This window comes from Dermacentor silvarum, chromosome 3 (genome assembly GCF_013339745.2).
Source record: "Dermacentor silvarum isolate Dsil-2018 chromosome 3, BIME_Dsil_1.4, whole genome shotgun sequence".
NCBI lineage: Eukaryota > Metazoa > Arthropoda > Arachnida > Ixodida > Ixodidae > Dermacentor > Dermacentor silvarum.
The window spans coordinates 196226180-196238563 of NC_051156.1; the positions used below are offsets into that span (position 1 = coordinate 196226180).

The 12384-nt window shown below is 48.8% G+C and overlaps 1 pseudogene; it reads right to left on the reverse strand.

Annotated features, from left to right (window-relative positions):
• Positions 1-303: 303 nt before the first annotated feature.
• LOC119444162 (ataxin-8-like) lies at positions 304-10426 on the reverse strand (annotated as a pseudogene).
• Positions 10427-12384: the final 1958 nt, after the last annotated feature.

Below are 12384 nucleotides of genomic sequence, written 5' to 3' on the forward strand. Positions count from 1 at the left end.
GCGTATCAACATATCCGCACGTCTGGCGAATCCATCGTCTTATCACTTCTCTCGAAAACGCACGCTTGTATCAGTGGTCAAATGGTCGTATAGTTGGTGTGGGTGAATGCGTGCGCGCCTGTTACTTGAATAGTAGCGGTATGTGCAGTATTAGTATTGTAGTAGTAGTAGTAGTAGTAGTAGTAGTAGTAGTAGTAGAAGTAGTAGTAGTAGTAGTAGTAGTAGTAGTAGTAGTAGTAGTAGTAGTAGTAGTAGTAGTAGTAGTAGAAGTAGTAGTAGTAGTAGTAGTAGTAGTAGTAGCTGTCGTTGTCGTCGTCGTCGTCATCGTTGTTGTTGTCGTCGTCGTCGTCGTCGTCGTTGCTGTTGTTGTTGTTGTTGTTGTTGTTGTTGTTGTTGTTGTTGTTGTTGTTGTTGTTGTTGTTGTTGTTGTTGTTGTTGTTGTTGTTGTTGTTGTTGTTGTTGTTGTTGTAACAGCACCAGTTACAGCCCTAGTTAGTAGTATTATTATTGTACCAACAACAAACTTAGCTTGAAAATGTGCCGGAGGTTACCTCGCCTGTATCGAAGTGGGCAGTATCTAAGAGACTCGCATAATCCAAAAATGAAAAGATGGTGCGCAGCTTTCTCACGACTTTCTCTGGTGGTACGCGTTCAAGGAACAAGCCGGTCACGCGTTTCTAAACGAGCGAAAGCCGCGCCGCGTAGCGGCCGCTTTGCACAAATCACCGCGCAGCCAGTGATTGCACGAGAGCGACGGTTTCGTCATGTGTGGGCTTTATGTCGAGGGTTCATCGTGCTACTGCAAAGCACCATGCGGATACGAGCGCAGCGCCCCGAGCGGTGGTGTTCTCCGTAAGCGTAATTTACTTCGCTTTGTTTAAAAATGCCTGCCCGCCTCTCACTTCATTCCCTCCGTCCCCCCTGCCTTCCTATACCCGAAGATGTCCATCTCTTCCCGAAGTGTGACGAATTTCGCACCGCAGCAACACGACTATTAGGTCATCTAATTGTTTTTAGTGACTCCCGAGCGCACGCGAAACGCGGTGCTTGAGGGGCGACTGCGTCACGGCGTGCGGTTCGTTGTCACGGCGATCTTACGTGGAGGTCTTACGGACTGCGATAGCTGAACTTCAAAAATCGTGACCAAAGTAAGACAGTGAGCGGGAAAATGCGGATGTGTGGTACACGGTCTTCAAGGACGCTTTCTCTAAAATCTCCGGTTTCTCCATCTCGCAGCTCCTCTCTGGCGTTTTTCTGCTTGCGACTTCTCTGAGGGGCCAAACCCGTTGAGTCAGGTCTAAAAAATGTTCGGCCTTTTCATACCTTCATTAGGGGACCCCTTTCCAAATTATCTCACCGTAATTCTCACCGTATCGTTCTTTTTGGTGTTTTCTTTTTCTAATCTTCCTTTCTTTCTCTCTTTCCTTCGCCCTCGCATGTTATTAGATGAAATCAAAACTTTATAACAGCCACTCGAAGCTGTCACCTTCACAACACCGCCACCAGGCAGTGGCAGACCGCGCACGTAAGGGTCTCTCATTTTGGTATTTAGACATAAGAATACTGCGTGTAGAGGCGAAACCTGCGAAGGCGGTGAATCGCCGGTAGTACAAACAAAAGCAATTTGCTTTTACATAGATGACGTAGAAAATATCGTACTAATCCCAAACAATACCATAAAATATGAAAACATCTGATTTCCAAGCATTCCCCCATTCCCGGGCATTATTTCCTGCACTATTCCAGGACAGCTGCCTTTCCGTATATTCATAGTTTACAAAATGCAGCTAGCGCGCGCGTAAAAAAATAGAAAAGTTAGCAGCGGCGTAGCTCGGGCTATGCCAGGATATACGTAGCGTGAGCGAAGGTTCAGCTGTTTTTTCTTAGGTTTCCTGGTTGTCTAGGATTAGCTTGATTATCATGCTTACTGCTGCTTCAATGACACACACACGGTATACGCATTATGTGACGCATATATATATATATATATATATATATATATATATTGCTCAACGTCTGGTTGCTTCTCTATTGCCACGAAGACGGCTCGGTGGTCAGTGTAGTAACACGCTGCCGTATCTATGGCCCCAACGCAGTATTTTGAATTGATTGTCTGTCTGTGATACACAAGATCAATGGTGGTTCCCCATTGGGTGGTCTGTACAGTTGGAACACTGGCTAAGTCCAGGTTAAACGTGTCCTTCAAAGGAACACCAAGAGAGTCTGGAGCACGATTGAAGTCACCAGCCACCACACACAGTTCACTTGCCGCACGACTAGGTATAGACGTAGCCACTACGTCTATAGTGTCTTTAACTGAATTGTTTGGCGACACGTACATGGCTTCGATGACCACACCACTTTCGTCAAGCTGAACCGCACAGGCTTCACCCTTGGGCACCGCTACGTTTGGCAGTTCACTGGCAGCAATCCCATTCTTCACATAGACACAGACTCCAGAGCTTCTGGTAGCGTCAACACGACTGACTGAACGTTTCACGCATGGCACTACTTACCAGCGTCAAGTCGTTCACGTGCCACAGTCTTTCACACACGTCGCACACATATCCAAACGGATTGTGTACGAAGTCCGTCTCGAAGGTCCGAGTCGCACTGGCGCTTTCGCTAAGTTTCACCGTATAGTCAGTCAATCGGCGAGCCTTGACGTCATCGACGGCGTCTTGTTGTTGCTGCTGCTGCTCCAGTGCATAGAATACACTTACTAGTATGCCGACCGCGGGCGTAGTGGTGGCACAGAGAATGATGCCTTCCACCGGTGGCCGCCAGACGGCGATAGCGTAGGGACCGTGTCTCTAAGCCAACGCGCGCGTGCGAGAGACGCCGATGGGCTGTCCCGGCCTTCGCCTAACACGTCACACAGCCAGCGCACTGACGTTTTGGAAAGGCAAAAATGACGCGAAACTCTACGTCGGTCATGTAGGTGAACGGGTCCAGAAGGTGATATTGACGCTTACTGCCGCTGGATGCGATGACACAGGCTGCTGCTGCCGCCGCCATGTTCACGAGTTCAACTCGAGGGGGGTTTCGCGATGTACGAGTTTGGCACGAGTTCGCCTGTCAATCAAAACCATAGGTCACGCCCCGCGCGAGGCATGTAACTCTTGTGCGAGCCAACCACGGTTGGGCCACGCCTAACTTATTTTTCGGCAACAGCGATGTCGTGCGGAACTGAGAGGCGTTAACAATCTTGACCGGCGAAATAAAACCCGCACAACGCACTGTCGTCGGTGATGTACTGAGCACCGCTATCAAAAAAAAAAAAAAAAAAGCGTCGACTTTCGCGGGCTTATGCATATATCTTCTTGGGCTGTGATGGCCCCACAACACGGTTCATTGCCTGCATTGTGGCGATGTAGCGCACAGCAAATAATTATCGGCAGGCCACTGTAGCTGCTTGCAAGGCGTCGATGCGCCGCAGTGGGCGACGATCCTGAGCAGTGCGTAGTGTTTTCCAACGACAACGTATCGCAGCTGTCATTTGAGATGGCTGCTCTGTCATCAGTGATGTATCGGACCCGCAGTGTCGCAAACACGGTCAGCGGTCAGCGTAAGCGCACCCAGTGCGATGGCATTTTTTCATCATAAGCACGACACACTAAACAATTGCAACACCTTCCTGCGTTCGAAGCCTAATTTTCTAACTGCACACTAGAGCCCTCACCCGCCAAAATGCTATAACTGCGCTGTCGTTACGATATCCATCTGCGATCGCTGTTAGCTCAGCAGCAGAGGCAATAGGCAAGCACATTGGAGTGAACAACACACTCAAATTCTGCGTACATGCGCACGGAGGCACCTTCACTCACAGAGCAGCACGCTCTTCTTCGCAATGCATCGCGGAGACTTCGCGCACGCAGATAAACTAGCATTTTCACTGTGCTACGTCACTATGGACCCTACAATACCGCACAGCAATTTTGCAGCGACAGCCATTGCCCCCGTCTCTATGTCTGGAGTGTCGTTTCAGCTGGTAAAGCGGCGGCCTTAATAGCCGCCTCAGTGAAAGCACCTGCGGTGAACGTCCATGCCGCAGCGCTGCGTTGCCATTCCCCTAATAGACAGGGAATGGACAGATCATTGTCATGACTGACTTTATGCGTCATTATTGCATCGATTTTATCGAGAATAGCACTGCAGCGCCCCTGGCGACTGCTCCCCGTATATGAACTCCCTCGTGCATGCGAGTGCGACCCTCTAGAATGTATCCGCTTGTAAGCTTTCGCCTCACTGTCGCCACTCGCGGCAAAAAAGTGCAAAATTTAATAATTCACTCGATGTCCGTTTGTCATCACAAATTTATAGCATTCAAAACGAAAAACCAATACTTTAAGAAATAAAATGTTTGTTATTTTATTTGCTGTATTTCAATGTATTCGATTGAGGGAAAGTGTAGGTGCAAGAATGCACCGCATGTGCCCTGTTCGCATTCGACGGAGGATAGAAAGATAATGCTCGAAAGAGGAGGCACGCCCTTGACGCGCCCGAGAAAGGCGTGGCAAGCGGCTCACGGCAAGTGTACAGATAGACAGCGGGACAGTGACGTATTGCTAAATTGCGATAATACATTGATAACAATACGTGGCGCTCGCGCGTTTTGTTGCGCAGTCCTCTGTGCTTGAAGCGCGGAAGCACTGTGCAGCGCAGGGTGCGCTCATGTCATACGCGGCTTTATCTCCGTTCACTGACTGCCATCGAGCAAACTCGGGTAAAACTCGGGCGAACGAGAAACTCGGCGCATCCTGCATAGCACCCCAGATCTAAACTTTCTTCGAAGACGATTAATCCCGCTCAGCACTGCTTGCAAGCCATAACAAGGAACCCCCTCACTTGCTCTAAGTAATATTCTCTATTTTGATCAATGTTTTCTTTAGCGCTTGGACAATTGTTAAGATGACGTGGGATTCCTAACAAGTTCAATACTAAGCATGTTTATTTTTACTTAATTATGACTGCGTTCTTGTTGGGGACAACATATGCAAAATTGTAAGATGATATTGTGAACAGTGTTTTGTTTCCGAAAAGCCACATTTTTTTCCAATTTCTTTTCCGTTCTCCTTCGAAACCGGTGGCGTACTCATTACACGAGAATCACCGCTCTTGCTATCATGTATGTCACACTATTAACAATGTAATGATGTTTAATTAAAAGGTGATTAAAAAAGGGGGTGTGTGTGAAGTGGTATTCATAGACAAACAAGGGAACCGGCAGGGAACGTGGGCGTGTCTGTCATGTCTTGTCTTCTGACGCCCCTGATCCTCGCTGGTCAACGAACGAGCCAGCTGGCGGCAATCTTCAGCACATCGGGTGACTTCTGAAAAAATGTCACAGTTTCGCCCTAAGGGCGAAGCAATGAATGCGATAGCAACACAGCAATGTCATACGAAGTAAGGTGAGCGGCTTTGGTAGCAATATGAATTGTAGTAAACATGAGCTGATTAAGAAAGCAGGTGTGCTGCGGCGTAAGTAGACCGACATGAAGAGAGACTCGATGACCACGAGAAGGCGCGTGTGAAACGGTGGTGTTGATGAGAAGCGCTGCCCGTGGGCAGCGCGTGCGAAGGGACACACCTGTATAGCGCTGCACTGCCGATCCGGGCAGCATTGCATGTGTAGCGTGCGTTGGAAAATGTGGCCAGACTATTACTAACTGTGGTGTGAGCGCGCACAAACAAACATGAATAGATCACACTGAATGACTGCAGACAACGACTGTCAAAACGCTGGCAGCAAGCGCATATACGCCGCAACGGGGAAGGTACGTGCGGTCTATCGCTTTAACGGAAACTGAGCGGCGAATGTAAAGGTCAGAGCCGTGTGGAGATAAGAGACGGTGCGGTCGAACGAACGACGAGCGCGGTTGTTGGCAGAGTAGAAATGCGCCCCCCCCCCCCCCCTTACGCTCCCTCCGGCGCTCGCTTCTCGCTTCCTTGCTTGCGCGTGGAAGATTGAGTGCGTTCGCTCTCCGTGACAGCGTGCGTCCCCGCACGCTTTTGCTCGGGCATACGGCGCGCGGTGAAGATTTTATCTATACGGAACCTCACGGCGACGGCGACGACGACGGCGACGGCAGAAATCCGGTGCAAGTGTCCATATAATTGCTATCGCAATAAAAGTTGTGCACTTGGAGGCGTCAGGTCTGTAGGGCAGGAGAGTATCTAGAAAACACGAAGGCTGACGTCCATACAAGAGAAAAAAAAAGCTGAAAAACCGGTGGTCGCTTGCGTCGTGGTGTTATTAGCGAAAATAACGAACGGTAGGAAGTACGCGGTGTCCCAATTGGTGTCGTCGGACGAGACGCACCCGCAAATACCCGCAAAGTGCCTCGAGCGGCCAGTCGCGCGCCAATTTTGCATTTATTCGCGTGCTTCTTTCACGCTCGAAAAAAAAAACACTTTTATGTAGCACGTACTGAGCAACAGAAAGCTGTATCGGGAGTTTTTCATGTTGCTGTGCAATGTTCTCACTCATACTTTTCATCTATCTATAATAATTGAGAAGTTGATTAATTAATTAAGACTAATTATGTAATTGGGCGGAATGCAAAAAGTAATCTTAGTATCTCCAAGCGGCGACAAACAACATTGTCTTGGTTTTATCCAGCTACGTAGCATTTGCATATTTTTGAAGTTTGGCCCATGTTACGTGAAGCACCCTGTATATGCAACGCACGCGTTGCAGCGGCACCTTACGGCGCTTGACCCGCGCTTCACCATAGACCCCTATATTTATAAAAGTAGCGCCATCCACTTCCCTCCTCCTCCGTTCCACTATCGCGCTCGGCGCGACCAGCGCGATCAAGGCGCGATATCGACAGTGGCGCCGCCTGCGTCGGGCCTGCCGTGGCAGACGACAGCTAACGCGCTACAAGAGGAAATCCGAGGAAAACTTCGATCGCGCCCTGCGGAGACGTTTTTGAGGCGCGATTTTGCTTCGTCAGTCAGTAACTGGTCTTAATAATGCCGTTTTGGAAGTAGCAACGCGACGATGCGAGACGGCGCAAATATCAAGTGTGCAGCAAGCGTTTGCGCACGCCGGATGGTAAACAAAAAAAAAGCCTTTTGTCCTCGCCTTGTCGGTTGCGGCAACTTAAGGCGCAGCAGCATGCCATCACAACGAAGTTCTTGTCCCTAACACGTTTGATCCGTTTGTGCGTACAGCACTTTCGTCGCACAGGCCCGAGAATGGCAGTCGGAGCGCGCTGGAAAGAAAAAAATATTCAAAAGCGCGACGCGAACTTCCACGTGACACGGATTGGCCAATGGGGGAGCGGAGGAGGCTGGGGCGACAGGAGGCGGCTAAGAGAGGGCGAGGAGGAAGCGCCGGGGTGAGCGCGGTGGCGGCAAGATCTAAGAATGGCGCTACTTTTACAAATATAGGGGCTTTAGCTTCACCTGGAACGGTGCGTCGCCAGCGGTCGACTTCGCGGCCCTTGCTTTAAACAACGGAGCCCTACGTCAATACGATAAATTATCAGTAAGAAGTGCACGCGTATGCATTTGGGTGTTTTCTTTTTTATTTTTTGGTTAAATGGGAAACATTGCTTGGCGAACATTTGCTATTTTGACAGTATCTATCTATCTATCTATCTATCTATCTATATATATATATATATATATAGCCGCCTACGTACTTGTAGTCTCATGGTCGTTTCGTTAACTTGGTATGTATCAAGAAGAAGTAGTTTATTGATGTGAAAAAGTAGAGAGGTCGGCCGGAATATGGAGCATCTGGCCTGCTACTCTACGTAAGGGAAGGGGAGGAGGGGAAGAAAGAGGGTCATAATGGGGGATGATAATGGGAGGAACTAGGTGATGTATCAAAATTGGCATACTATGACAAGGGTATATGACGAACATAAATGATATGTTATGACATGCGTGTCATGTAGGTCATGAAACAGCCGCCTACGTCTTGGTGCTCTCATGGTCGTTTCGTTAACTTGGTAGGTGCCAAAATTGACATAGTATGACAGGAATGGGTTCGGACGTGGGCACAAAGTGAAGGAAACACTAAAGGATGATGGTAGAAGTCATAGTCATGTGCATGACACGGCAAAAACGTCAATAACTGATTAACACTCAAAAGCCACTGAAATTGGTTCTGACGTGGGTACTAAGTGAAAGCAACACTAAAGGATGATGGTAGACGTCATACCATGACCACGGCTTAACGGCGGGTGGGCGAGCGTCGCCTGTAGCCAGTCACGCTACGCCGGTTGCGCAGCGCCAGCCGCAATGCAATCCCTTCGCCGCGCGCGCCGTCGGCTGCAATCTTTGAAGCATGCGCAGAACCATCCCAAGCCCGCGCGCCGCTTTGAACGGCTGTGGAGCTATCTGTGACCGTCGGCGAAGCGGCGTGGGCACCTTTCTTTCTTCGTGGGCAACGCATTGTGGGTCGGCCTAAAGTCCCTATCAAGGAGGCTGAAAAAAAAATTGGTCCCTATACCTTCGGAAAAGTACCGCTATCCTTTGATGAACGCCGCTTCTCTCTCTCCTGTATCTCCGATTGGACGATGATAGCGCGCACTTTTACTTCTTTATATTTTGCTTTTTCCGCCTCAGAGTCATGTTGAAAATCGGTCTGCGCAGCCGCAGTCGCCGGCGGCGGCAGCGACGGCCGCCCGGCCTGAAAGCTTCCACGTGGACTTCAACGTGGCTCTGATTGGGTGCTGTAGTAGCGCTGGAGTGAGGAGAAATCGAACGCTTATGGGGTGGTGGCGCCCTCTCTTGCGCTGCGCTGGTACAAGACTGGCATTAGGGAAACGATTTTCACAAGTTTCTGCTAATAAATGCGCTTAATGCTTGATTATTCCTATCTTTAACATTATTCTGAATCGTGTTAGTTTATTTCGAACCGGTTTTGATCAATTCTGCACTTGTTTTGACCCTGTTTTGAGAACTTGTTTTTGCGCGTTACCACGACGACAAGAGATCACATTACACGCCGACAGCCGGGGCCTCTAAAGTGCTACGCACCTAAAAATCTAGTAAAACAGAGCGGTCAGGTTCGTCCTCAGCAGGTATTGCCGGCGCAATATAGTAGTGCACAGATGAAAGCCGAACTACATTGGAAAGAGAATTGTCAATTAAGGCTAGAGCTTTTCGACGCAATATATAATAAGAAAACAGGGATAATTAATTATAAGTATTTTCAAACGCCAGACTACGTCCTTGCGTGAACTATCCACATGCTTAAAATTAGTAGGTACTATACTTATAGGTACCGATCCAGGACGAGCCAAACGATCCAGGAATCGTTCGCCAAACCGGCAAGTGTCCAGTGTCAATGTAGATGTGTTTTATGCAAAACTGTAACCGCCATTGCAGTAACGCCCTCGGGCAATGCGGGGATATGCTTTGAATGAAGAAAAAAAAAAAGGACAACCAACGCCATCCAGCCGGCTTATCGCCATTCTGAAGATGCCGGCAGGCGCCGTGTGTATATATAGCTCTCGAGCCAAACCCTTTGCTTCGCGACCGCGAAGCACAAATATTATTAATGACCACTTCGGACTATCTATCGGCCCCAATTATCGCTCGCTCGGTTCATCGTGTATACACAGGTCCAACCTTATCCACTCGAACAAGCCTCTGAGTTACGGTTGAGTTGACCTGCAGTATACACAAAGACCTGCGGCGACACGGCGGCAAATCGAAGAGGCTGTGAAAAAGGCGTCACCCATCCCGTCGAGAGAGAGTGTTGTTTATAGTATACATTAGATTTGAGCGATAAGAGAGACAGAGAGGTCCACACACGTCGTTATAACAGAGGCAGGATCGTCGCCGCAGCAAAGACGAGGTGCGATGGAAGGCGCTGATTACACGCTCGGGGTGCGCACGAAAAAATTAAATAATCTCCGTGTACCTGCGGGGAGAACGGCCGCTACGCCCCAACTCTATGTTTCATTTCTGGTGTTATTCGATGTGACATGGAATTCGAGTCAGCGAGCCGTAGAAGGCCTGAAGCTGCAGACACACCCTCTATTTTTTCCCCTTGAAACATGGTTCACCGTCGTTGTACAAACCATCCTTCTTTTTCCACGAGCCAGCTGTTGTCGCGTTCAAGTTTTCTTGTCGGACGGAACAAAATGAACCCTTTCCAACATCCATAATCAAGATTCATCTAAGCTTCGTTATGTATAAAGCAGCGCAAAACACGAACTCCGCTGGAACAAAAATATCAGCTGGCGTCAGCTGTTCGCGCGGCTATAGCAGTGGATTGTTGTTGTTGTTGTTGTTGTTGTTGTTGTTGTTGTTGTTGTTGTTGTTGTTGTTGTTGTTGTTGTTGTTGTTGTTGTTGTTGTTGTTGTTGTTGTTGTTGTTGTTGTTGTTGTTGTTGTTGTTGTTGTTGTTGTTGTTGTTGTTGTTGTTGTTGTTGTTGTTGTTGTTGTTGTTGTTGGCGGCGGCGGTGGAGGCGGCGGCGGCGGCGGCGTTTTTTACACAAGACACTCACGCAACAGGAGGTAATGGCCAAGTCTCACTTTGGAAGCAACGCGCCTCAACTTTCTTTCCGCTAAATGTATTTATTGCGATGCGTACAGCATCGTCTTCATCCGCAGCCCTATTTTCTGTTGTAGCTTTCAAAATACCACGTGCACAGACGCCACCACTTCCAAATATCACGTGGTGCACAAAACTCTGCTCATATTCCGAAGCGCGAACGTTCGAAGCGCGAGTGTTGGTTCAGTTGTCAGTGGATTCAGGTCCCTCCTGCACGCTGTCGCAGGGGCACGAGTTTAGCTGCCCAGTGGTGGTGTTGGGCAATGTTTTCGTAATTCTTCGCCATATGGCGATGATCAAGCCAAGGAAGTGGCCTGAAGTAGACACGATGAAGAACACAATAACGAGCTGAACATAACACAGTTATTAGCGATTAAGTTCTCGCATTAATAGATGCCCGGTTATATGGAATGCGACATTTAAAGCATTCGACGGTAATGCGTTTAACATTAAATCAATCCAGCGATACAGCGTATTGCCACTGTTGAAACGAGTTATGTACGAGGCGTGTACTGCGGCGCGACTCCTCTTTCGCGCTTCCCTAAGAAAACGCGGCGACGTCTAGTGGCGCCGTCTAGTGACGCCGCCGCGAAGCCTGCGCGTGGCCTCCGAAATGCACGGTGCGCCGGTGCGTGCGAACGCCGAAAATTGTTACCTCGCTTTCATCACACCCAGTGGCAGATATTCAGTGACCCGAGTTGGTGAGAGTTTCATTGAAGGGGCAACACATACGCAGTTCCAGGCCGATTTCCCCACGGTGAATATATGTGCCACCTGTGCAGATGAACAACAACACATACCCAGTGCAATTGTGGAACCAGCCTGCTAAAGCGTCGGGTTGCTGTCCCTGAGCAACGCTTGTGCCGTAAGTTCGATTCCGCGAAGCCCAGCATCGGAGAAATGTTAAGGATCTTTTTTTTTTTTTTTTTTCTCTCTTTGTAGAGCGGCACATTCCCCATGGCACATACCTACGTGGTTCCCGTGCACTTAGATTTAGGTGCGCGTTAAAGAACCCTAAGGTGGTCGAACTTTTCCGGAGCCCCCCACTACGGCGTGCCTCATAATCAGATCGTGATTTTGGCACGTAAAATCCCGTAATTTAATTAAATTTACCTATATCGTTACCCATCATCATCATCAGCAGCAGCAGCAGCAGCAGCAGCAGCAGCAGCAGCAGCAGCAGCAGCCTATATTTTATGTCCACTGCAGGACGAAGGCCTCTCCCTGCGATCTCCAATTACCCCTGTCTTGCGCTAGCGTATTCCAACTTGCGCCTGCAAATTTCCTAACTTCATCATCCCATCTGGTTTTCTGCCGACCTCGACTGCGCTTCCCTTCTCTTGGTATCCATTCTGTAACCCTAATGTTCCACCGGTTATCCATCCTACGCATTACATGGCCTGCCTAGCGCCATTTCTTCCGCTTAATGTCAACTAGAATATCGCCTATCCCCGTTTGCTCTCTGATCCACACCGCTCTCTTCCTGTCTCTTAACGTTAGTCCTAAGATTTTTCGTTCCATCGCTCTTTGTGCGGTCCTTAACTTGTTCTCGAGCTTCTTTGTTAACCTCCAAGTTTCTGCCCCATATGTTAGCACCGGTAGAATGCAATGATTGTACACTTTTCTTTTCAACGACAGTGGTAAGTTCCCGCTCAGGATTTGGCAATGCCTGCCGTATGCCCAAGTTGGCGTCAAAGAGCAGCAGGTGAGTTGGCATCCAAGACGAGCACATACCGAGTGCCCCAAGTCGCCGTCAAAGAGTTTCATTGAACTGCGGTATCTGCCCAATCCTGCAGTGACCCATGTGGGCGTGTAGATAGATAGATAGATAGATAGATAGATAGATAGATAGATAGATAGATA